Source organism: Lonchura striata, chromosome 4, assembly GCF_046129695.1.
Source record: "Lonchura striata isolate bLonStr1 chromosome 4, bLonStr1.mat, whole genome shotgun sequence".
In the NCBI taxonomy this organism is placed as follows: Eukaryota; Metazoa; Chordata; class Aves; order Passeriformes; family Estrildidae; genus Lonchura; species Lonchura striata.
In genome coordinates, this window is record NC_134606.1 from 74,887,463 (window position 1) to 74,911,636 (window position 24,174).

The following is a 24,174-nucleotide window of genomic DNA, read 5'->3' on the forward strand; positions in this document are numbered from 1 at the left end:
CAAGAAGAGTTGTGCAAAATAAGGAAATTTTTATAGTATAATCTTCCACTGGTCAAGTATAGCCTCAGGGAAATTAATTATTATTAAAATAACTGCCCTTATACCTGCTATGGAATGGGTGATAGGATTTCCTCTTAAAAGTCTTGGTTTGTGCTTTGTTAAGTTTTTCATTTATGTAAAGAGACTACAAATTGTTTTTCTAGCTGGATAATCTAATCTCCATTTCTCTGCAAATCAAAGTTTAACCAATTTTATATTCTACAAATATTCACATTTTATTGCTTGGAGTATATGTGAGCTATTAGAGAAAATTTTAGTACTGATAGTAAAGACTGAAACAGAAAGATGCACATTTTTATGTGCTTAATTCAAATATGTCACTTGTTCAATAATTTAGAATAAGAGTCTTTATAGGGAAAAGTAAATATTATTTATTCTTCTGTGAGAGTCTTTTACAGCCATCACCCTTATGGTGGCTGAGCTCCAGAAATCAATATTTATTTCCAGCATATTTAAGCTTCTTATATAACTAGAACATTAAGTTTATAATGCTATGTAAAATATCTGATTTTAAGACTCTGACAAGTGTTTAATGTGATACAAATATATTTGCGGAGTAAATGCTATCCCCTGGAGAATAAATTGCATGAAAACAGTTGTGAGAGGTGAATACAACACTTTCTAGAAAAACACACCCTTTTCTCTGGTTCTGCTATAGAAAATATCAGAGAATTAAGTCCATCACAAAGCTTCAGCTATTTCTGCAGAGGTTCATTGAAGTCTCAGGTTTAATACTTAACATTTGAACCACAATAATTTTTTTTTCACTCTTTGATATTATACAGCTGGAAGGAGACCAAAATAATAAAAGCTAATCTGACTGCTTATAGGTTTGTCTACTTGGACCAGCCATTTCCAAATTGTACCTGGTCTTCTTAAATTGTGTTCATACTTGTCTCTAAGGGATGAGTAAATTCAATGAAATTTATGGATTTTACATTGGCTGAAAACTGAGATTCCAAATTAACAGCTTTTATAGCTCTGGGGTGCAGTGTTCTTTAAGACCTGAAGTGGTGATGTAGTTTCATGTGTTGAAGTTTTATCATCTGAATCACACCTAACTTTAGATAAGTGTAATTCCTCAGAAAGTAGTGCTTGATAGTTAAGCTCTCATTATTTTTTTTCCTCTCACTGATATTCTTTTACGTAGTTTTGTTCAGAATTGACCTTTCTCTTTTAGTTCTCACTAGTTTAGAATGAAATGTGTGTTTTACACGTGGGCTTGGGCATATAGGACAAGCCTGGCACTCAAATCTGATTCTGTCTTCTTCAGTGCAATTCTTTTGTTCTTGTGTTTCCTGTCTAGATCAAAGCTACATCACATTTTATAAACGTGCTGAAGTGTTGATCTGGCTCTTGACTCTCATTTCTTTTTCCCTAAAGCTCACAATTTCTTTCATTCATTACTGCCTAATCTCTGGCTTTTCCCTTTCTTTTCCCCCTATTAAAAAAAATAAAAATAAGGGAAACCAGGAATAAGGAAGAAGTGAAATATATATTTTGCATATTCTATATAAAGATACGTATTTATTGATACATTGAATTTGATCTAAATTCTACCTAAGCAAGCTTTCTAGATAATTTTTCCCTAACTTTGTGATATTTTTTGATGTTTCCTGTTACTGCACTCTTTATATGACCTGATTATATACATTTCAACTATGCAGCTAACCCTCATAAAAAGCTAGTTTGTAATGGACTATTTTGGTGAATATCCCTTCTTATTCTTAAAACAAAGTATTTTGTCCTTTGTGTTGAATGGCTGTAAAGTTAGAGTTTTCTTTAGAATTGTTTAGAAATTTGAAGATCTTCTGTTCATAGTTTAAGTTGACATGTATTATTAAATGAATATATTTCTGTGTAATTTGCATTCTATAAACAACTATTATTATTATTATTATTATTATTATTATTATTATTAAATTCTTGTTGTGGACAAGAGATACATCAAGGTTATGTAATCAAGGGATATCTTTCAGGTTTTATACTCTCATTTGCATTGATATTAATTTAATTATCACCGCAATTAAGGATAACATTACTATCATGGGAGTAAAATATGTTATGGATAAGGATAACTAAAAATTTAATCACAGAAGCAAGACAAAACTAAGGCAAATGAGAACGAAAAATTGATAGGTGAATAGAAACAAATAAAATTGTTTTTATATCCTACTAAGAAATCTGTAACCATAAAGATCAACCTAGGCAGCTTAACTACCTTGAAATATTAATAATTATAACATCAAGGGACATAACAGGACTAGGTGGGTGGAAACCATACACAACAGAGAAGGTGCCTGCTACTTTTCAAAGTATTTTTAGCTTGGTGCATGCACTAAAAAATGCAGAGCTTGAGATATTGCAGGCTTTTGGGACTAAATACATGTCATATTATATGATTTTTTAAAATTCCTATTAGGAATGAAGGGACATAAAGGGCAGCTGGTGAGGGATATAGAGAGTAAGTCCTATGAGGAGAAGCTGAGGGATCTGGAGGTGTTTATCCTTGAGAAAAGGAGGCTTAGGGGAGATATTATTAATCTCTATAAATCCCTCAGAAGTGTTTGTAGCCTGGGGGGATCAGTCTCAACTCCCAGGTAACAAGTGATGGGGCAAGAAGAAAGGTGCTCAAGCTGCACCAGGGGAGGTTCAGATTGTACATCAGGAAGAATTTCTTCCCTGAAATGGTGTTTAACCACTGGAATGGGCTGCCCAGGGAAGTGGTGAATTTGTCATCCCTTCAAGTCCTCGAGAAATTACTGGATGTGGCACTTCTTGATATGGTTTTGTTGACGTGGTAGTGCTTGGTCAAAGGTTGGACTCAATGACTTTGGATATCTCTTCCAGACTTAATGATTCTTTTTCTATTCCTCTGTGACTCTATGATTCTAAGATGATTCTGTGAACAGAAAGAAGCAGCCAACAACTTCCCTACAACAATTTGGACCAAATTTCTCTGAAAAGATGTGGGAAAGTTGCTGTGGGAGGTACGCAAAGAGCCATATCCAGTAGAGATGATGTGGCCATGGCAGTGTCACTGCACAAGAGTAATTATCAGACAGTTGGGACTCTCACAAACTCTTCCTTCAGCCTTCAGCCCCTTCAACAAACACTACTGAGAGAAAATTAGAGCTTTTTCAGTTGTGAAGAGAAAGTCTTGATAGCAGAAATGGCAGCAATTCAGCTGTTGGTCAACAGCTTTGAGTGCCTTGAACAAAAGGGATGTAATATTTCCATTTGTTTCTAGCCTGAGGTGGTGTTTGGCATAAATTAATTCAAATTATTTATATGTTTTTTGCTTTTTGTGCTTTAATATCATTCAAGCATTTTCTCTTGCCTCTCCCATTCCTCTTTGTAGAAAAAGGGACAGGGAGGTTGAAGAACCAGCTCCTTACTTCACTCCCTTATCAACTCTTGCTGGTTCTCTTGCCAATAAAGATCAGTGCCCCAGAGCACCCTTTTGGTTTCACTTATGTGTTTCAAAGTCTCTTTTGGAGGAATAGTGAAGAGTTAACCTAATTAAATCTGCTGCCTCTAACACATAGATGCAGATGATAATTTGATTTTTGCAGTCAGATTTTGTTTTTTAAAACTTACACTTCTGATGTATGATGTGAGTGATATTTTTCAGAAACCTGGGGGGTATAATTCCATTTTCATTGAATTCCTTGGACTTCTGTAGGAATTGATACAATTCTGGTTTTGTATCTGTAAATTAAGCACTTCATATCAGTGAAGGGCTGCCTGAAAATCCTTTATGACATCTTTATAGCCCTCTTTTAAGAAGAACAGCATTTTAAGATTTTACTGCAACAGTGTTGTTGTACAGAACAAAGTAATTTTCTGATTAAAATGTGTGATTGCACTTCTTTACATTATGCTCCATTGTACTAGCTTGTGGTTTTAAAATGCAAGTATTTCAAATAAATTACTATTTTTTAGACAAATTTCACTCTTCTAGATCATTACATAAACTTGCATTGCTTTGAAAAGATTATTTTTATGTATGTCCACTTATCAGGACAAGCTTCTGAAATTACTCAATAGTCCTAATTTATTTACACAGTTCTCATATTATCTCTTCAATTTCATAGACAGGCATGTCAGCTCATTAGAGCAATAAATAATTTGGTAAAAAAAAAAGAGATAATTTTTTTTTTAGCACATTTGCATAGAGAATAGGAAGGATAACCTGTGAACACCTTTGAAGAAAGCAACTTTCTGATTTAGGTCAATCAGTTTAGATAGACTTAAAAAAGTGAATACTACTAAGTTAAATGCAGTTTTCTGATTCAGATATATGGTATAAGGATACATAAAGAATATAGAGTGACTATATTGAAAGAATGGTGATCTACACTAGTCAGTTACTTATTTTATATATATTTAATCCCAATTTATCAATTGCAATTAAGAATTAATAGGTAGTATTCTAAAATATAAATGATGTAGTCTCAATTGCTAGCATTTCACTTTACATACGGTTCTTCAGTTGCACAGAAATGTTACATCCCATTAGTTTTGCTTTTTTACTTGTGATTATTTTATCTGTTCAAGCAGAAGAAATTCAGTCAGCAATGTCCTTATTTGAGGGTGAAAATGAAAATGCCAATGAAAGAAAGCTCACTACAAGCAGAAATTTTAATAGAAAGATTGAATTTTAATTCATTGATAATTACTATTCAAAACACTAGATAATGTCACTCAGCCTATCAGAACACATTCCTTTGTGTAGAGGAACTAGGCAGTGTCTTTCTATTTTTGTCACACAAGTTTTGAATTTCCTTTCATGTACTGTTAATTCCACATGAAAAAGAATTCAGAAATTCTCTTTCCTCCTTTTTTGCTTGTTGATCTAGTATGTTTTAGCATAATAATTCATTTATTTCAATGTAAGTCTGCAACTATTTTGCAATTTGTCTTTCTCCTTTAATCCACTCTCTTCAACTTAAAAGCAATACATATTTTAGGTTTTTGTTTTAAATCTTAAATATTTCTCAAATATGCTTCTATCCCAGATTTAATAAAAAATCTGGATCTGCAAGGAACTGTGCAAGGTCACATAACTGAATGACTACAAGCATGAGATTTGTAGTACATGGAAGTGACTAGAAAGTCTTAAAAATGTTATATGGTTTTAATTATTTATTTAATTAATACAAAGATTATTCATTTTTTTCCTGAATGTTTCTTGTACTTTTCTCCCTATTCCCAAGCAACCATTATTCCATAACTTCTCATTTTATTTGGATTTTTTGTTTATAATTTTTTTTGGGGAAAAAATTCATTGCAATTAGATAAGGTCTCTTAGGGCATAAAGCAAGGCCCTGCAAATACAGAACTGTTACATAGAATTTAGTCCCCTGTGTTTTAACCGTTTCATTTTAATTGTTTTGAGGAAGATCTAGCACACTGTAGATTATTCTCAAGAGACAAAAGTGAAAATATCCTTTCTCACTTACAGTCAGTCGTTCTTCAAATTCAGATTACGTCGTCCTTTTCTCAATTTGATCTCATTATTTCTAGCTATATCCCATTTGTATTTTTAAATAATTACTCTTGCCCCTTGGTGTTTACTTTCTCATTGCTTTTGACAGATATATCTTCTCCCTCTCCCCCCACTTAATTGTTGGTTAGTCAAGCTGTACATATTTAATCTTTCCAAGTTTTTCTTATGCATCATCCCTTTCAACCCATTAAGCCTCTCTTTGCTCTGAGCTCCTTTCAGGGTATCAAAGTACAAAAGTTGGAGCTGATTGCACTTTTCAATTGTTCTCCAGTTCAAATTTGAAAGAATCTTTGTTGTCTTGCAAAGAAATGACAGCTCAGTTCTTTGTTTATGCTAAGGTCCAGTTTCTACACTGTGACAATACAAAATATCTTCCTAGAGATGCTGCCGATTTCCTTGCTGCTACTGAAAAATAGCCTAAGAGCACCAAGGCACTGGTTGATTTTATCAACTTAATTTACACATAATCCAAACTTAAAAATTCAAATTTTCATGAGTCTTTTTTGTTGTGCTATAGATATATCTGTGTATGGAGGGGTTAATCATTAAAGGGCCAGAGGCAATGGAAATATGTTCCTGCTGTTGCTTGAGAACTGGCCACATTTGAAAGGACATGGTGAGACTAAATGATGTGAGATTATGAGGATAAAGTGTCATGACTTGGCCTGGAAATCAGTGTTAATCTCCAGTCATGAGCTGAAAAAAGGATTCTAACACAGAGATTACAACAGAAAACACAGACTATACCCGTACAGCTTGTGATGGGAGAGATTTTTGAAAATATCAAAATTATCGGATGGGCAACATTTGCCACCACCACAAGGTCTGTAAATTTTTTCTGGTGCTGTTTTTACAAATAAATGGCCTTCACATGAAAAATCTGAATTAAATTGGTAGGGTATATCTGAATTGCTGTCTGCTGGTAAGGTTTATCTGAAACCACAGCTTTATTGGCAGGTGATATTTCAGATCAGAAACAGATGAGCAGCTCTTGCTGTTTCTCTGACGCCACTGGCTTCTTATGCAATCTAAATAAATTACTGAGAATGGCTCTGTAAATCAGGGATTTGTATTGACCAGCCTCGGAAAAAATAACGTGTGAAAGACCCAAGCTGGGAAGAAGATGGGAGATGAATTTTCTTGCTAAATCAAACAAATGAAACAAATAAAAAAAAATCTCAACAAGGTAAATGTGTTTGTAACTAACCACGGAGAGTATGTATTTTATCCATTTTCCTGTGCTTGTAGGCATATTTCAATTTCTAAAGACATCTCTCATGTTTACTAGAGTAGCTTGATTTCAAAGAGGGAAAAGGATCCCAAATCCTGAAACTATACATATGGGTAGAAATGTAATGTGCTTAAATCTGTATATAGATTGATAAAAATTTACATTAATATAAACAAAAATATTTATAGCAGCATATTTCCTTCTGTTGTTACATGAACATCTTGATGAAGGCTTTAGCCAAATGTCTGTTTGCAGACTCTGATACACTACCATCATTACTGTTTAATGTTTAAAAAAAGTCATTAATATTACTGTATTCAGATTCAAACCAGGTCTAAACATTCAATTTTAGTCCAAAATATTTAGGTGGCCTCTAAATGCATAAATAGAAATGAGAAGGGAAAACATGAGGAACACTATCCAATGCATTCATAAAATCTCTTTTAAATAAGTTGCTTCTCTGAAAATAAGAATATAAATTATATTTCCTGGATGTACCTTATCAAATATACTCACTTGCCTGTGGATCTTAGTTTTTTGAGATGGCTTAATTCTGAATCTTTTCTCAATTTCTTTTTAAAATATTTCTAGAACTCTGGTTTAATTTCCACTTGGCTCTCTTGGCTCACTAACTCCTTAAGCTTTCTACTTCTGACAGATTACAAAGGTATCATTAAGTAATGCAAGTTCATGTCCTATTAGTAGACAATCCTGTTGACCTTCATTTCCCCATCTTGCATCCCATTTTAATGCTGGCAGTCTCATTTTTACTTTATCTAGGCTTTTAGCTCTGCACTTCTAAAACAAGCACAGGGAACCATGAGGCTTTGGTGCCCTGGTCTCACCTTAGATCTGTGGCTTTTCTACGCAAGCTAAAGGGTAATGACTGTAAATGGTTTTAGTCTCCTATTATTTATATTTACATGGTAAAGTTTTAGTGGAAATTACTCCTTCCTTTCTGAAAAGGCTGTAACGTGTAAAGGCATAGGGAGTTTGTGCTCTCATTTTCACTAACTGCTGAGTCAAGACATGAGAATTATCTTTTAAGTCTCACCATTCTTTAGTCTTATCACCTGGTCCATTCCCTGGCTTTGATATTCAGGTTCCAGTGTGGAATTAATACGGTCACACATACATTAACCTGTGATGGTAATACCTGATGGCAGTGGTGAGCTGAACTTTCTCTGTGCTGTTTCTTCTTCTGGTCATAGCTCACTTTGACATGATTTGACTAACCCCTGGCCAGTAATGAGTAAAGCTCTGAAAAAAAAAAAGGTCTGGCAATGGTACTAATCACCCTCTAAATCTCTGTAAAACAAGCTGGTATGAAAAGGACATAGGGAATTTAATGCCAGTGGTTTTGTTTTCTAGGCAGAAGGGTATTAAGCAAGCTTTTGCAAAGTACCTATTGCACTGCCCTTTCATTTTGAGTCAGAGAAGGAAGCAAAGGCATCATCTGTCATGGGGCTGAAAGGCTGCCAGGTATCTCAAAACCTCATCTTTCATCTTCAGCGAGGAAAGCTGAAATTAACACTGCTGATATGAAGGCAGGTATAAAATCATATGAGTTCAAGATGTGGATCTAGATATAGGCATTCACCTTAAAATACAAAAAAAAGGAGGAAAGTAGAACTCTTCAGCTGGGTAAATTTTAGTATTCTATATTTATGAAAAGCAGCATCATAGCTGTAAAGGTCAAGGAAAAAAAAACCCTCCTTGTACTATATTAAAATCTCTCTTTTTAATGTCAAATTCATTTGCATTAAGATAGTTTTAATGGAGATACCTATTTTGCATATTTTGAAACTTTATTCAGCTACACAATATAAACAAGATGAAGCATTTGAATTTTGATTTAAAGAAAATTGCCTGTAGTATGTCTTAAAGGTTGTAAATAGCCATGAATCATTACCAATTGTTTAGTCAATACCCACACACAAATTTTCCCCTTTTATTATGTACAGCATATCTATTCAAAATGCTTAAATACAAAGTACAGCATTCCACAATAATCTTATTTTGTTTTCTAAACACCATCTCTAAGATACCTTTTAATAACATGTTAGCTTTGCATACCTGGACATTTGTGAAACTCATCTTTCTACTCAGCCTAATTGTATTCCTCTGAATTAAAGTTTTCCATCAAGTGTTTCCCATCTGTTCTATTTGCCTGGAAATATCCATCCTGGAATATGGAGCAGCTTAGTGGGTGCAGGATTTTTACATTCTGTGTGTACCATTCCTGAGCTCCTGAAAACCACTTGAGGACTGAGGCCCAGAAAAAGCAAAACTTTGGTCCCAACCAAGTCTGTGTCGTTTCCTTGGTGGCAGAAAAGATATAGCAAGTTTGTTCTTTGCTGTGATTTATATTTGAATAGTCACTTCTATATGACTATATGGAAGTGGGTTTTTCTCATGATACTAAAACTGATCAACTGTGTAACAAGAATTGTGTTATGATCTGGAACAGGTTTTACAAAAGGTGAAGAAAAGAATGTTGCTGTGAGGACTGATCTGAGGTATTTTTAATACCTCCTTCAAATGGGACCTTTTTTTCTGTTACCTCTAGCAATTGCTGCATTAACGAAATCCATTTTGAGGCAGACAAATTCATCATAAGTACATTTCTATGAGGTCTGAACTTCTGTTAAAAAAATGGCCATTGATAGCCTTGGAACACCCGATGTGACAGAACAGTTGTGGAATTATGTGATATAGGCTTTAATTTCCGTGTTTACTAGACATAGCAATGAATAAATATGGGGTTTATTCAATTTCTAAAAATATATTCCTTAAAATACCCCAAAAAAGCCAACAGGTAATCTAGGTAATATCAAGTAATCCAAATTAAGATCTTCTATGTCTTTACCCTAGAGAAATCTGTAGATTTATATCTTTCAAAGATCTCTCACGATTATCTGAACAATTTATCCTTAATATGCTTTTATAAAACATAAACAATATTAAATGAACTGCTTATTTTTTTTTTCCTTAATTGTGAAATATGGTGTGGAAATTAACTCATAATAATTGAACAATAAATAGCATTTTTCTTCAGTGATTTAATTTTAGCAGAAAAAATATTTTCTCTAACATAAAATTATTTTCTCTCTAAGATACTGACTTAGAATTGTGTTTGACTTTGTCAAACACAAATGGCAAAATAATAAATTTATACCAGGTATAAAAAACTAATTTTTGTTGCACCAATGAATATCTGCACATTTAGGTATTGAAGATGTGGCTCCAGCCTCTCTAGGTAAGGGTGTATTTGGAGAGAGGCTCTGAAAAAAAATGCTGCAGAAAGGCAATTAAGATCTTCCAGCTTTTTCAGATAATGTGCATCTGCAGCAGGCAGGCTCCAAAGATGTGTCTCTGGACATACAGGAAGAAAGACAGGTTTAATTAGTAACAGAAATGATGAAGTCCTTTGAAAATTTTTGGTGATTAGCTTGTATGGATAAAGTTGTCATTTTTCTTTTGCCTATGGGACACTGGTCTGCAACTGCATCCCTGTGCAGCTTTGCAGAAAGTAAAAAGGCAGCAAAGAGAGAACACTTCTTTTTGCCAACCCACTGTGAATAGAAATAAAAACCCTAGTCAAAGTAAGGTTATTAAGAATGTTATTAAAAATAAATGTAAAAAAAAAAAAGAAAATAAATCAATATGTGTTTTTTGTTATTTCTAGGGATGAGAACGTGGTAACTTATGTCCCAAAGAAGATGGAAGCATCACAGTAAGTGAGATTATTTTATACTTGTTTGATGGTAAAGGACTGACCAGAGAAGAGATATGGAGAAAGCAGTATCATCAGAAGATCCCAGTGTGTATTTTCATAGAGAAATGTGATGTTGACTGTAATTCACTTTAATTATTTGTGACAGCAAGGAAAACTAAAAAGAGGGATATCAGGATCCTATGAAAGAGCGATGTTGATATTACTATATTGTCTTTGGTAGGTACCATAGGGTGGAATTCAGACAACCGCTTCTAAATATCAGGATAATTAGCAAAAGGGCAATTGTGACTATTGTTTTGTATTGTATTGCCCTGTAATTTTTCAGAAGGTTTGAACAAGTTGACCTAGAAATCCCCTCAGAGACTAAAAATATGTTTCTGAACTGCTGGATAAGATGAAGTCAAAATCAACAGCGCTTCTGTTCTGCTTCATTTCAAGAAGCTCAGATGTTGAATGTTGCTCTTTGAATGATTTTTTTTTCTCATTGTGGCAAGGAAAAAATCAAACAAAATAATTAAAATTTGATCCAGCCCTTATCTATTTTCTCCTAACTGAGCATAGCTGCCTTTTAACCAGTAAATAATTCTTCCTATTCTTGTACCTCTTGCAATTTGCTTTAAATTGATCATTTTACTTGATTGACAAACTAACACACATCTTTTTTTTAGAACTAGCACTGTCCTTCACATATGAAATATAATTATGTGATCGTGTTGGAAACTCCAGGAAAAATGTTAGCCCAAGAGTTAAGCCTGACTGTTAAACAAAACCCAGACTTTCAATATTATAACCTCTGAGCAAAAATTAGCATGCCAGTTCCCCAGGCAATCAAAGCACACACAAAGCACAAAGGATCAGGATTTCATCCCTAGCAGATGTGTTATTGAGAAAAAATGGCCACTTTTGGCTTTGTGATTATTTGCTCAGATGTTTAATCTTCACATGCTAACAGAACTTGAAGAAACTCGCTGCAAAGCTGTTTACACTTGTCTGAAGCCAAGAGCAGGACGTGCACGTCCAGAGCTGGATGGAGCCAGCTGAACACAGAGCCCTGGCAATGGGGCAGCAGCCAGAGGTCAGGCTCAGCACATGGATCTCCTCATGCCAAATGAGCCAGACCTAGCCACAGAGCCTCAGGGCATGTTTGCAGCATGGCACAGGAGATTGGCACTAACCAGCTCCAGCCCTGAGCCATGCTCTTCCAGCTCCACTGCTTCTGGTCCACGCATTGGATTAGCCACAACTCCATCAGTGAGGTGGTGTGGGATGGAAGAGCTCCCTGCAAAACCTGGGCTTCAGAGCAGAAACTCTTCCCTTGAGGTGTGACACTTCTGCAGCCAAATCTGCCTTCAGCTCCCCTTTGGAAACCAGATGTTGGAAGGAATAATTTTCAAGCATATCACATTTCCAAGATAACAACCCTGGTTAATAATACTGTGGTAGCATTTATTAAGTGTCCCATGCTGAGAATCTGCAAGTGATGAAAGGACTGGGTTTGGCACTGGTGGGCATCTGCCAGGTTGGAGAGCTTAGGCCAATGCCAGTAGAAAGAACAAGAATACTTGTATGATTTTTTTTTTTTTTTCTTAATAAACCATTTAGACTTACCAGTTCTGGTCATTTCTAGGCTGGGAATTAATTTTCATCTTCCTTGATATATAGTCATGCCCTTAGAGATACGTGCTTCCTTCTCACCTGCCTTTCACTCTGATATAGTCCCAGGTTAGGAGGGTTGGAATGGTTCCTTTATTTAAAAGTTCTTTTATTTTTTTACACATTGGAATGCTTGTGATGTAAACACCAGGAAGGGTTTGTCAGCAGAAGGAGGTTGTTGTAGCCCCACCTCTCAATACAGACACAGTGTGTAGTAGCTTTAGCAAGGAAATCAAAGACAAATCTTGCACAAAAATGCAATCTTGCCTTCTGCACAACAACGACTAATCTGAAACTTTTTAATTATATGAGTTGGTCTCCAGTAACTGTACACTTAAAAATACTGTGGAATAAAAGATGCATCTCAGAGAGCTATGCATTACCTCCACAAATCCTAAAGGTCTGCCTTCAGATTAGGAGACAAGCAGCACAAATCACAGAAATGAGATATGCTTGCAAACATGTAAAGCAATGTAGGTAATAAATACATCCAGCATTTATATATAATTTACTGTTAGGTGATTAAATATCAGTGCAAACGTTTCTCAAAGTAACTCCTACATATTTTAGCTTCAATTTATGTTTGATACATGCCAATGTACCTAGCTCTGCATAAAATGTTTGGCTTATTTCTTTATCACACATTGGTCTGCTCACATTTATTTTATTACCTTTATTTCTGATTTACTCCAAAATTACTGAGAGGGGTGGTTCAGGTCCTTCATATCTGGAAGCAGTAGTACATCTTAAAGGCAATTCAGAAATACCAAAATGAATGGCTTCCAGAAGCAGATATAATAACTCAAAGGAAATAGTTAACTATCTGTGCTACCATTGTTTGGTACATTTTCAGCTGTTTCATAAAATTCATAGAAAATTTCTTAGTAACAAATTTTCACATGTAGTCTGCACATTAAAATTTGGACTCAGAATTTGTTGCAATCTTTTCCAAATTGCAGAAAAGATATTCCTGCAAATTGTCTGGACGCCTCAGAGACAGGGGTTATCTTTCCTGGTGATTTTGGTGCATGAATGTGAGTGGTAGAAAGGGCAAGAGAGTATGGACAGAAAAGATCAATGTATAACTCTGGCAAGGGCAAACACCGTGAACTTTAAGAAAGGCAACTTTGTGCAGAAATATCTGTCAAAACCATCTTAAATTTATACAGAAAATGATGTTTGGATCTTAGATCATTACAAATCCAACTGCTGATTGCGGGACATTACATCATGACAACTCAGCTGTTTGATGGAGAATGGGCATCCTTGTGCCTGAGGGTTTATGCCAACAAACTGGGAGTCCAGCCAAGATGACAGACCAGAAAAATGAGGTACCAGCTCTGCAGCATCCATAAGACATCAAGGCAGAATGCCATAGTTTCAAAATATTCCAAATTGTAGATCGAATATTCCAATATTCCAATATGTAGATCAAATTAAGTTTGATCTACGTAAGTGATTTCATGGGATGTCATTTTTTTCCCAGTTAGTGGAAATTTAAAAGAATGATCTCTTCGTTTAAAAGAACAATCTCTTCACGGACATATAATTCCTTTTTATGAAAATTCAAGCTGGAACACTTTGAGCAAGTCCTAGGTATATTTTTTACCTAACAGGACTCCCATAAAATTATTTTTAATCCAATAATCTGCTAATGTAATTTCAAATTCATTTTAAAAGTGTAATAGAATCCATCACATTTTAAGAAGAAAGGAAAATTCCTTTTGCTATCCAAAGGCGGAATTTAGATAACTTATCATGAAATTTGTTGATAAAAACATCAAAGGGTAAATTCCTCTTCTCTGTCTGCTGCATTCTTTTCTCATCTCCATCAAAAGAGGGAACAGATTTAGGGTTTTCTTTAGCTCAATGAGAATTCTAATTAATGATGGCAAATATAGCAATTACTATGCAAACAAATATAGTACAAGCATGTGTAATTGTTATTTTGTTTTGGCAATCATTTATCTTTCCCCAAATTTAAAGCCTTGCACAGTTAATGAATGGCTTTAATTTAAATTCTGTAATTCCCCATTCTATATATTGTTCATTAATTTCAGTGAACACTAGATGAGAGAATATTACTATCTGCATCTCAAAAAAACCCCAAAAATTCCCTCTATGAGAAAAGTAGTTCCTTATGGAAACTACATATTGCAATATCAGTGTTTTTTTTTAGTTTGGTGAAATAATAAATAGTATGAAATAACATGAGTCTGGGAAAAGTCTTGAGAGCATCCATTATTTTCAAAATTAAAACATGAATACACTTCTTAGGTCACACATTGTAATGAAGGAAAGTTTATTTAAAATTTTTAGGGGTGATATAATAATAGAATGTTCCTAAATTATTTTCTTGCTATTTCATTCTAGTAAAAGGACATTGAGAATTACTTTCACCTTTAATAGTTTTCCTGTAAATATGCCTTTTTTTACATTTTTTTTTCTTATGCACACACACACAGAGGTTTTCATAGATATATATATATATAGGAAAACAAGCAAAGTATGTATATGCTTGTAAATATATGTAAATAATACAAAACCACATGTATGCTTGCAGTTTTTTTGCATATATTTTCAGGATCTTGTGGGTTCTGCCCAGCTGTCTGTCTGAAATGCACCTTCTGCTCTCTACCAAGAGAGAGTGCAGCATTTGTCAGACTTGGGGGGCCTGTGTCTCTGACCTGTCTTATTCCTGCGCACAAAGAAAAGGCAAGAAAAATCAATTTTCTGCAACTGGCTCCTCTTGCAAGTAATTAATATTATGTGATTACATTCTGCTGCACAGAAACAACTGTGTCGCAGATATGATGTGATAGAGCACATTTATAATCAAAGGCTACAGGCAGTATGAACCTAAACCAACAAGATTGTGAACCACTGCTCTGTTTTGACTACCTTCATAAAAAAAAAACCCAAAAAAACCCAAACAAACAAAAACCACAAAACAAAACAAAACAAAAACCAACCAAATGAAAAAAACCCACAAAACTAAACAAAAAAACAAACCAGGGGGAAAAAATTAATCCCTTCTTTATTTTTTTTCCATCTAGCTGCTTTACTGATTTATTTTAAATATTAAGATTACATTTTTAAAGAAGATACCTTGTTTATTATTTAATTTGTTTTTTTTATGTATGCTCTGCTCCAGATATGTATTGGTTCATAGGACACCCCCAAACACCCTGGAAGTTTGGAGAAGAGCAAGGAAATGTCTCCATTTCAATCTAAACAGTTTTTAAGTAGTAAGTCAGAGATAAACCTCATAATTTCCTGCATATTTCCACCTTATCTGCACCAATGCATTTAAATAAACATTTATTACAGTACTCTGGTCATGACCTGCTACTGTTTGTGTTGTACAACAGCTTTTTTTCCTAGTTCTTTGGTCTTGGAATCATCAGGCTGAAACTTCTTTTTGTTCTCTCTTTGGGGCTGAACTTCAATGGCAAGTTTGGGCAAAAACATTTGTGCCATTTGTCAATGAGGGGACAGGGAATAAGCAAACAACTATTTTAATTGCAACAGTATTGCTTCTGAGCAGTTCCATTTTTTGTTTGTTTGGGTTTTTTTTTTGTTTAATTTGAAGCACAACATTTCAGAAGTAATTTTCTTTTCCAGTTGCTAATGGGTAGACACTGAGTTGTATTCCTGAGGATTACTGCAGTTTTCTGTATTTCACACTCCTTTTACTCTGCAAATTCCTATACATTTAGCTGTGAGGAAAAGAACTGGGAGGGGAAGCTCTTGTCAGAAAAGCAATGAAGCAAAACTTAGGATACATGGGTTTAGTTTCTAGCACAGCTCTGCATGTCTTGGTTGGTCAAGCTGCTTAGGGACAGATCTTTCAAAATCTTTCAATTTCTATTTCTGCTCCTTGTTTTCCCATGTGGAATGGTGAATTGTTTACCTGGGGTGATGCTTGGTTGGATTCTGGTAAGGATTGTTTGAGCCTGGTGGCCAATCCAATCCAATCCAATCCAATCCAATCCAATCCAATCCAATCCAACCCACCTGTGGCTGGATTCTGGAGAGGGTCACGAGTTGTGTTATAGTCAGAGAAAGTAGTATGTAGTTTTATTATCCTCCTTTTATATAGTGTATTGATGTATTTTAGCATAGTTATAATAAATAAATAATTCAGCCTTCTGAATTGGGTCAGACATGGTCATTTCTTCCCATTGGGTTCACCTGCACTTACAGTACATAAGACTTTCCAAGTGCAACTCGCTTGCATTTTGGAAAACAAAAGTCATGGTTTTCTTCCCACAGCACGCTTTCAAGGTCTATTGGATAACTCCCAAGGATGTAATAGATTTTTATATATTCCATCAAAATTATTTTGTTAAAAAAAGAGAAACTAATGCTTCTTTTATTTCTTCTAACGAGTTACTTTGTGAAAAAAGCTGTGTTTTATTGTGTTTGCTTAGTACAATGAAGCTGGAAGCTGAATGGCAGTGTGCTGAATAGTGATGGTGATACTATGAACAAATATATATTTCCTGTGCTGCCCATTTCACAGGCTGAAGGAACAGGAGCACAAATGGTAAATTGCTCAAGGGCACCAAATGTCACAGGAGGAATAGATAGCTGAGTACTTCTGCAGATGGCTGAAACTCAGCCAATTAAATAAATAGAAGGGACTGCATTAATTATGGACTTGATTTGAATCATGAGCTTAAAGTTCCAATTAGGAAAACATTTGAAAACATGCTTAAGTCCCATCATAGGCCATAACTGCATTTCAGCTTTTCACTAGAAATTAATCTGGCATTAAAAATTAAATATGAATTAAAGGATAATTTTTTTATAGAATTCTTTATCTCTCAGAGTCAATCTTTCAGTAACTTGTGGATATCTGAAAGCAGTTTCATGTTTGTGAAATAGTGTACAATTGTAACTCCAGCAGCCATTGCCAGATTCCTTTCTGCATGTATACTCATGTGAAAAAATATTTTAATATTCATATTGCTGAGAAAATACAGTATTATAAAGGCAAAATAAAACCCATATGAGATTGTCCTGTTATTTACATATTGTATACTGCAGAGTATGAGTGTAGAAAATTACATTTCTGGTAATAAAAGATAACATAAATTATTAATTATTGATTTATTTTTTATCTTTGTACCAGGAATTTAAAATGAATTCTGATTAATCCTGATTTTGCCTGGTAATTAATGGAAATTATACTGTAGGTCCACAAGTGTTCGATCTTGCTGTTCCATACTTTTTTCTGGTGAAATCAGTTTGTGGTGTTGCATATGCATTATTAAATTCTTTATTCAGGGATTTCCAGACACTTTCAAGCATATGGGGCAACAGTTTCTAAGTGTTAACTGAGTGGCATCTGGCTTTGAGATATATCAGTGATCGAAATTCCTCTGGCACCTCTGGATCAATTGTCAGTGAATTCAGACAATAGTTTGGGGGGGGTAGGGAATGCAATGCTAAGAGATAGTTATGAAAATTCAAAATAGCATATAAAAAAATCCCTATATTTACCTCAAAAATTATACTCGAAACAGTTAATAATATTAAGAGGATTAAAATAACTCTTCATATATATGTGTGCAAGCAACAAAATTTTCTCATCCAATTAACAAAACCAGGAGTGATGTTTCTTATGGTGTTATTTTCTATTTTGCTTAAGGTAAGAACCTCAGTCTTTTATGTTTAAAAAACCCACTGATTTAATATGTAGAATTCTCTTATTTAAAATGTATCACATGCTTTTTCTTCTGCATCAAGCAGCTGGGTTCAGGGGAAGAAAGTGCTCCTGACACAGTATTGTGTGCTGTGGGTACTGGAAAAAGGCACCCCAGGAGGCACTGCCAGTGCTGCATTTCTCCAGACATCCAGTGGACATGTAAAGAGACTCAAAGGCATCTTTTATCCTTCAGGAGACAGATCTGGGGAGAGGGGACTGGGGTCCAGCTCCTGGTCACTCTGAAGCTTGGGTCCTGGGCAGGGATGTGTGAAAACTGTCACATCACAGGGCACCAGGCCATTGAAATTGGCTTTTTATAACTTTTCCAGGCATATCTTACACTGGTTTCTAGACTGACTTGTTTGGTCTTGTAATAAATCACATCTGGTTCAGGAGGACCACTGTGAGACCTCTTTAAGCACAGGTCAGAAAAATCTGATTTTTTGGCAGGTGTGTGATGGGAGCAGGAGCCCTCCTAGTGGGTTTAGTTGATAGGACAAGGATGGCTATGTTTGTCCCAGGTCAGTTCACAGGGAAAATTATAATCCTTGTGAAGTGGCTTCCTTGAAACCATCACTTGTATTTCCCACCCTCAGTGAATTCCCTATTTGTCTCTCTCAGTATTGCCTTTCCCCGAAAAAGCTGCTTACTTACAGATAAATTTTCATACTCTCTTCACTCTTCCAAATGACTCATATCTCTCCAAGTCTCTCCTCCTGAACGGAATAATAGGATCCTTCTTGCTGTCATTTATCTCTGTGAACACCCTGAATTATAATAGCCAAGCAAATAAGATTCAAACAAATGTTTTAAATTATGGGGTTTTTGCTCTATTACATTTGCATATGATGAAATTATACGACCTTTACGACAGTCCCAAATGAAGTGTACAAAGTGGAATTGGTATAAAAGAGGAACTTTTCAAAGATTATTTCCATCACTGCATATAACCAGACCTATTATTTTTCTCTTGCAAATGGCTCCCAAGTTGGCCAAAATTACAAATATATCCTTTAAGGAATATAATTGGAGAGTGCTTTCAGATTTGGTTGTTTCTGAGGAAGGTTTGCACCTTTAATTCATTCTTTATAATAATGGGGTAGTTCCTCACTGTGTCATTATAAATTATGATAGAGATCCAGCTGAGTCCTTGGAATTGAGTGTAAATTTAGTATTAACGTTTCTTGGGACTGTAGAACTTAATGAATAGGAAATTTATAAACGATTGTATTCTACAGAAGCAATCTGCTTGTAAGCTCTTTGTTCTGAATCCCATCCCTTGTGCACAGCCTCAAAAAATCCTTTGGGAGTGATGAGTAATGCACCAGAGTGAGCAGAGGCTGGATTTGGAGAGAAGTCAAGATGTTTCTGATCACTTTGGAAAGAGACAATGTCATTATACTAAGTGAACACCAAAGTGAGCTATGGGGTGGAAATTGCAAGATAAAGCCAAGGGGGTTATTTTTTAGTCCATCATCCACCTGTTTTAGACCCTTTAGGAGGACTATGCTAGTTTTACAGAATGTTGCATTTATTTTAAATTGTTTGAGATATTAAAAATCACTGTGGCTTTAAGTAATGTTTTTAGTGTTCAGATCTATTTGACACATCTGTCTGGAGCCATGGGAAAATTGCAAATTAAAAAGATCTACAAGATAAGCACACACCAGTGTCTGAGGGAGACTAGTCATTTGGGTAGACCATTTTTTTTTGCGTACTCTGACCCAAATAGCTTATTTTTCCCCTTTGATTTAGAACACAGAAGTTATTTTCTATTTGCAGATCAGGTTATTTGGGTCAAAGCACTGGAGTAGGCCTAAAGTATCTGAACAGTTGGGGGTTTTCTTTTTTTTATTTTTTTTTTATTTATTTTTATTTTTGTTTGGGGGTTTTTTGTGTATTTTTTTTTTTTTTTGCATCAGCTTTGTTCTACTTCACTGCTGCTCCACATTTTGGCATAAGCAACCAGTGCCAGCTCCCTGATCCCAGAGCAGCAATGCTCCATCTGGGTCGAGGTGCAGGTGGGATAAATACGCCTTGCAGGTGTGTGTGGTGAGGACACATCTTTTCAAACAGAATTAAACATTAGTTTGCAAACTATATGAGCTGTATGCAATACACATGCTCTTTAATAAGCCACTTGGTGCAGCATTTCTGAACTGAAAATATAATTCAAAAAGTTACCTTGACTGAGAACTCTGCCATTAGGCAGTAACAGGGAGAAGGTATTGATCAAAAATATTGTAGCCAGGAGAGAGATGCAGAAATAACCTCTTAGTCCAGTTGTCCTTAACATCTGTGGAAGAGCAGGGGCAGCATATTACTATTTTGGAGTGGATAACTAGCTGGGAAATGAAAATATCCATACAGATTATAAAAAAAAAAAAAAAGAAAGAGGACTGGAGTGTATTTTGAAAGAAAAGATAAAAACTGCTGCTTTGAAAATTATCTGAAACAAGGACAATGTGGGGAAAAGTGATAATGATGCAGACTTCAGAAGTGCAAGAGAAGAGATTATTAGATGTCATAGTAACAGACAAAAAATCAGTTTGGGTTTATATATACAGAATTAATGAACTGTGGAAGAAAGAAATGATAGTGAGAGAGAACACAGTATGCATACACCCTCCAAGTATACTTGGTGAGTCTCATAAATTTCCTTGTAACTCGGCAGGGAGTCACAGGGAGGACATCCCTCAGATGGAGAGAAGGCCTTTGTTTTAGATGTGGTCCTCAGAAGTAGGTGTCTGAAATTTAAATCTGAAAAAAACATTGTGGTTTATGCCCCAGCAAGGAGTCTCTTTTCTGTCATGAATGTTTTCCTTTCCTTTACTGTCTTCAGTTTTGCCTTACCTGAATATGAGTTAGATTTACTGCTCATCCTTCACTATTCGTTGGAGGAGCTGCATCCAGAAATGCTTGGCAAATGTTATTTTCTGTGGTATTTAAATCTATGAAGAATAGATGTGAAGTTCTGCTTCTCTGAATCTCTACTAGGTTTTGGGTTTCTGGATTTAATCTGAAGTCAGTACTCTTGTCGACCCATTTCTTAATGAGATTATAAGTATAAAAAAATTGAGTGTGAATTAGTGCATGAAAGATAGAGAAAAACTTTTTACAAGGTCATGTAACGATAGGAAAAGGGGGAATGACATAAGGAAGATTTAGATTAGAGATTAGAAAGAAATTTTTCTCTGTGAGAGTGGTGAGGACTGGCACAGGTTGCCCAGTGGATGCTCCTACTCTGGAAATGTCCAAGGCCAGGTTGGATGGGGCTCTGAACAACCTGATCTGGTGGAAGGTGTCCCTGCCCATATCAGGGGGCTTGGAACTCCATTTTTAAGATTCCTTCTGACCCAAACCATTCTGTGATTCTGTGATTTTTTTTTTTTTTACAGATCTCCATAGCAGCTGCATCCTGCAGGATAGAAAGGCTGGTTAAGCTTTGCATTTGAAAGGTGGGAAATAGGAAGGGGAAAGAAAAATTAGTCTCTGTAATAAGCTGCAACATTTCCTCATAGTAAGGGAAAGCCTTTTATCATCTCATCTCATCTCATCTTGTGTACTCCAGTTCCTTACCAGTCCAGCTTGTTCCTATGGCACATGTGAATATTCCCCTCCAGAATTCACTGTGTTGGGATAGTAGCAGCAGCATGAACAACTCTTTAGCCAGCCTTTGCCCAAGGGAACTAAAAATATTTTTGTGGTTTTGTTCCACCTCATTTTTTTTAAAAAATCTTTAAGCACCTGGAATAGAGCTATGGTTCCTTGTTGCCTTGCCTGCAGAGTGACCTGTTTAATGAGGAAAATATCATTTTCAGCTGCAGTGTTTTGGTGTCAGGCATGGAACAATAGTACAATGTTCTCAGAGAACACATCCAAAGATTTCTTATGTGCACTTAGGCTGTGGGGGGCAATTGCTGAAGGGTTTGCAGACTTCTGCTTAACAGTCAAAAATGTCATATTTAGACAAAAGATAATGAAGAAAACTCAACCTTATTGCTATCAACAGATTTAAAAAGTGTTGAAGAAAAATTAAAGGTTTTCCTCACAGACCCTCGGATTGTTGCATGAACATCCTAAATGAATTTGTGCTATACATTATTGTTGCATGATTCAGGGAATGATGAAATTACCTTCAATGGTACTCTTTTAGTGGTAGCTCTTTCACATACATTTCCATTAGAAAGAACAAAGTGCTCAGTATTAAGATGAGAGTTCTCTTTAGTGGCCTCAATAGTTGGCTCATTCAACAGTTCCAACTGTCAATATGCCAGATATTTCTGTGTAGTGTTCCCATTTAATGTTTTAATCAAGAAAAAAAACTACTGTAATAGCACCAAATTGGGCATATAATTAAAACAGAAAAAATTCATATTTTCCCTTTCATGTAACTGTACTAATTCTCTAATAAATTTCATAAAGTTGACTCATATTTCTGCTTTGGCATTCTGACAAAAGAACAGAGTTCTTTGCAAGTGTTTGCTTAATTTCCATTTTTCAAAACTAATTTCAATTTTTATTGCTTCACTTTAAATTTATTGATTAAAGTAATATTAAGTCTTGCGAAGCTTTGCCAAAGAAAATGAAAGAATTAAATTATGTATATTTAATTAGCTACAGCTTTTTCAGCTTTTTTTTAGGAACAACCTATTCTCTCTCTTTTAAGGGTGATTTCTTATCAAGTAAACTAATTCACTCATAACATCCTGTGAAAAAGATGAGGGGTAAGGGGGCTGAAAATGTCCTTTTATATTTAAAACCTTTCAAGAAAATTCAGAAAGTTATTTTAAAAAATAAAAGGCTACTGTCTTTCTCAAATCTCCACAAGATTTATATCCTGATTTTGTACTACTCCAGTGTTGGCCACTTCCAGGTAACAGATTCTTGGAGAAAGAAAGAATGAAACATGGTAACATACAAAGGAAAAAAAAAAAAAATAGTAGGGTTGAACTCCTGAAATTCCTGTATGTTCATTTCAGATTAAGATTTATGTTTTAGGTATAGATTCCATAAAAAATGAGGCAGTATTGCTGGTTTTTAGTTGGCTTTGAAGAGATTTTAAAATGCTAGCTACATAGGTAGTTTACTTTGTTATTAACAGAAGTTTTGTTTTCATGGTCAAATGTTTTTTGTTAAATTGGGAATATGCTCAGCACCTTCACAAAGAAGTCCTAAATGATCAAGGCAGATTAAACAATGACATGTGTCACATTATAGCAATAACAGTGAACAATAAATCAGTTAATCAAACGTGTGACAAAAGTAATTTTGGTGTGAAAATTAAAATTGATTTCTATTAGAAAGGAAAAAAATAGAACTTACAATTCAGCATCATACTTATGCAGAACTATAAATTTAATATACCCTTGTTTATAGAAAATAATATTGAAGATGACAGTCTCTGAAAATTGAAATATTAAGGTTCCTTTTACTTCTGTAGAGGAGAATGCAAAAATTTAAAATGCTCTCTTTCCCCCAGACCAGGGAAACATGTTCCATTGGAGGACTCAATAAAAGAGCTATCCCATTCACAAGCAACCCTTATAAAAGAAAAAAAGACAGGGATTAAGCAAAACACATTTGTAAAAACAATTGGCAAACTGAATAATCTACCAAAGCAGAGAATGAGAACAATTTGAAACCACTTCTGCTACAATGGTAGAGTAGCTGATGATGTAGCTGGTCTTTCCCTTCTTCTCCTAGATAAGCTCTTGTAATTTTTTGTCCAAACTCCACAAAAAATACATTTGTTGGGTAGTCAGTCACTAAATTCCAGCTACACAAACACTAATGTATTTTCTGTTAGATTAATCAAAAAAAAATCATAAATAAGATCAACCTCTTGTCTACAAAATTATGTTTTATTTCTTCTTGTCCCAGGCCCTTTCACATTTTTCATCATTTAATATAAAATCTAACTCTTAAGTAAAGGGTTCTCTTTTCTTTCCCTCTGTTCTTCCCTTTCTTCTCTCTCCTCTTCCTCATGGCTCCTTCATTTGGGGGGCTTGCAGTCAAGATAACACACATGTAAATATCAATTTGGGCATAATTTTTAACTAGTCCAATCTGAAGAGTAGTGGCATATTCATCCTAATATCAGACTCTAATGTTGTAACATTTCTGTTTTAGCATTGTAGAGGTCTCCAGAGAACTGGTCTGTAATACACAAGAAGGTTAGGCATGATCCATGCTGACAGTTTCTTTGTACCAAAACATGCCAGCAAAAATGTATTTCTTTATTAGGAAGTCCATTTGGACCCAGG

At 35.0% G+C, this 24,174-nt stretch overlaps 1 long non-coding RNA gene across 1 annotated transcript in view; it reads left to right on the top strand.

Annotated features, from left to right (window-relative positions):
* LOC110468235 (uncharacterized) overlaps nucleotides 1-24,174 on the top strand; it is a 100,749-nt gene that overhangs the window by 68,056 nt on the left and 8,519 nt on the right. Inside the window, exon 2 of the long non-coding RNA XR_002465051.3 lies at nucleotides 10,492-10,539. This is a non-coding gene — a long non-coding RNA (uncharacterized LOC110468235). The remainder of the gene's footprint in view (nucleotides 1-10,491; nucleotides 10,540-24,174) is intronic.